Raw genomic sequence first — 3,327 nt, 5'->3', positions numbered from 1 at the left:
CAAAGACATCTCACGTCCTAAGGTGGATAAATCAGTTACTTTTTCTCATATCATTAATATCAGTGGGCTCTTGTACTGGAAGTCTGTATTGGTCTTAACATTCTTGCAAAGCCATTCCTTACAGTGAAACATTAAAGATATTTCCCCAAATGCAAATAAATTAATCTGAATAAACAACAACGCCAAAGTCATAAGTGCCTCAGGACATTCTTCAAAATAGGATTCAACACTACTAAGATACTTTTCTTTAACAATTTTCTTCCTTTTTCTTAACTGTGCAGTCACTACTTTATTCTACTCTGCAAAAAAAAAAAAAAATCAAGTTTTTCATTGTCACGGAACTACTTGGAATGAACCCAAAAGACGGTGGAATGCTGGGTCTCTCCTCAAGCAGTGTCCTCCTCTCTTAACAGCATTTAACTATTCTCTTTTTATCAATAATCTCACTACAGCCGAGTTCTTTGGTCAGGCGATTGACAACCATAAGTGAAAGAAGCTCTTTGATAAAAGCCAGTTGATCAAACGGGGTCTTCTCATTATGCATCTGAAACCCGCCATCCAGAGCTGCTTCTCTGGCTCTGGCGGTTCTCAGAAACCTCTTGTTGGCTTCTTCAAGGGCCGCTGATACTCTGTAGCCCGCACCACTGAGCGGCTTCTCTTCCTGAAAGTCATCGCTCTCGAAATCAGTGCCCGCGATTTCGCCTGGCTGCTCCCCAGGGCTAGGCCGGCTAGCTAGGTCTCAGGGCCCCTGTGGCTCCCCCATTGGCTGGGCCGCCGCCTCCTGCATTGAGCCTTCCTCCAGCGGGGCCCTGGCGTGGAAGGGGTTCGGGGATAGCTTCCGGCTCCCTCCGCCAATCTCCATATGCGGGAGGTCGCTCTCTCCAGGCATCTTATCCATCTGCAGGTCGTTGCTCTCCTCATAGAGCTCGGACAGCTCGTTCATTTCAGACATAGTGCAAGCAGCTCAAACTCCCCACAAGGCATTCATTTTCCACCTCTTTATGTTTTTTTAAATATAAATGATTATAATCTTGCTCGTGTAATGAAATGGGAATGGAAGTTTCATCATTGTTACCCAATTCTTTGATCTCCTTTCAAGTTGTTTGCCACAAATTACAATGGTCTATTATCAAAATTTATTTTAATGATTTATAAGCTGAACATTCTCCTTTAATTTTGCTCAAAGAATTAGATGCTATCTGCCTTGCAAAACTATGTTTTGCCCAGTTAATAGAATAATTGGCTTTTTTAGCATCTACACCAATATTTGGAATTATTCTTTTATGTAGTGCCTTGGAGATTTTTATACCATGGGACTTTGTGCACAGGTAAGAAGTACGCATTTCTTTAGTAAAGATGGGGAAGGGCCCATGGTTAAAGACATTTTCTTTTCAGATTCTCAAGCAGTTCAGATTTATGAAAGAATACAGATGGATGTTTAAGATCTTCCAGTGGATTCCCTTGAAACTATCATTGCTTCCTTATTCACTGAAAAATCTTCTTGATACGGGCTACAGTTTTAAGACGACTGCTCTATAGCATTTAGCACATTCCTGTGTTTCCTGAATATTAAAAAAAAAAAAAAAGCAAATGAGTGCCAACACTAATTAGAACTGTGGAATGGAAGTATTAGTACTCAGTTCAGTTCAGTCGCTCAGTCGTGTCCGACTCTTTGCGACCCCATGAATCACAGCACACCAGGCCTCCTTGTCCATCACCAATTCCCGGAGTTCACTCAAACTCATGTCCATCGAGTCAGTGATGCCATCCAGCCATCTCATTCTCTGTCGTCCCCTTCTCCTCCCGCCCCCAATCCTTCCCAGCATCAGGCTCTTTTCCAGTGAGTCAACTCGTCGCATGAGGTGGCCAAAGTATTGCAGTTTTAGCTTTAGCATCAGTCCTTCCAATGAACACCCAGGATTGATCTCCTTTAGAATGGACTGGTTGGATATCCTTGCAGTCCAAGGGATTTTTGGGGGCTCCAAAATCACTGCGGATGCTGATTGCAGCCATGAAATTAAAAGACACTTATTCCTTGGAAGGAAAGTTTTGACCAACCTAGATAGTACATTAAAAAGCAGAGACATTTATTTGTCAACAAAGGTCCGTCTAGTCAAGGCTATGGTTTTTCCAGTGGTCATGTATGGATGTGAGAGCTGGACTGTAAAGAAAGCTGATCGCTGAAGAATTAATGCTTTTGAACTGTGGTGCTGGAGAAGATGCTCAGCTTTCTTCACAGTCCAACTCTCACATCCATACATGACCACGGGAAAAACCATAGCCTTGACTAGACGGACCTTGGTTGGCAAAGTAATGTCTCTGCTTTTTAATATACTATCTAGGTTGGTCATAACTTTCCTTCCAAGGAGTAAGCGTCTTTTAATTTCATGGCTGCAATCAGCATCTGCAGTGATTTTGGAGCCCAAAAAATAAAGTCTGACACTGTTTCCACTGTTCATCTATTTCCCATGAAGTGATGGGACCAGATGCCATGATCTTTGTTTTCTGAATGTTGAGCTTCAAGCCAACCTTTTCACTCTCCTCTTTAGTGAGTCTTAATCATCGGTGGCTCAGAGGTTAAAGCGTCTGCCTCCAATGCGGGAGACCCGGGTTCGATCCCTGGGTCGGGAAGATCCCCTGGAGAAGGAAACGGTAACCCACTCCAGTATTCTTGCCTGGAGAATCCCGTGGACAGAGAAGCTTGGTAGGCTCAGTCCATGGGGTCGCAAAGAGTCGGACACGACTGAGCGACAGAACGGAACAGAACGGAATCATCAAGGTGGGCCGAAGGTACCCCCATCTTAACCCCAAGTGGATGAGAGTATCACTTGTTTTTAAAGATATCTCTGGATCAAAGATGCCTTGCCTTCTTCCTGTTTTCCATACTTATGCCTAGCATCTTTTATTCTCAAGATAATATCTCATTGAAAGTCTATAGTTTTATAGGCTTATCTTTATTGTTTTGAAATGGTGACACTCCTAGTTGTACTATCTTTTTAGGCAGATGTAACTGAAAAGAAAATTTTTGCCTATTTGTATATTCAACTAGTGTCTCTATTGTCTTGGAAAGCATATTAACAAACACCACTATTTTTTACATATTCAGTTTTTCTAACAAAATCTTCCTTATTAGTTTTTTATTTTGAACTTTTTATGAGACGTTAATAAGTGTCTTTATTTTTAAATTATTGATCATTATAGTGGGTTAAATGGTAGCCCTCGAGAAGATAATTTATTAGTAATACCCTAATCCCAAGAACCTGTTAAAGTTACCTTATTTGAAAAAAAAGAGTCTTTGTAGGTGCAATTAAGTTAAGGATCTCAAAA

At 41.5% G+C, this 3,327-nt stretch overlaps 1 pseudogene; it reads right to left on the bottom strand.

The window, feature by feature from the left end:
- Window positions 1-406: 406 nt before the first annotated feature.
- On the bottom strand, window positions 407-952 carry LOC129563927 (EP300-interacting inhibitor of differentiation 1-like; annotated as a pseudogene).
- Between the last annotated feature and the right edge of the window lie 2,375 nt (window positions 953-3,327).

Source organism: Moschus berezovskii, chromosome X (genome assembly GCF_049115385.1).
Source record: "Moschus berezovskii isolate FMDL1 chromosome X, NW_MosBer_1.0, whole genome shotgun sequence".
In the NCBI taxonomy this organism is placed as follows: domain Eukaryota; kingdom Metazoa; phylum Chordata; class Mammalia; order Artiodactyla; family Moschidae; genus Moschus; species Moschus berezovskii.
This window is presented reverse-complemented; position numbering and strand designations above follow the sequence as displayed.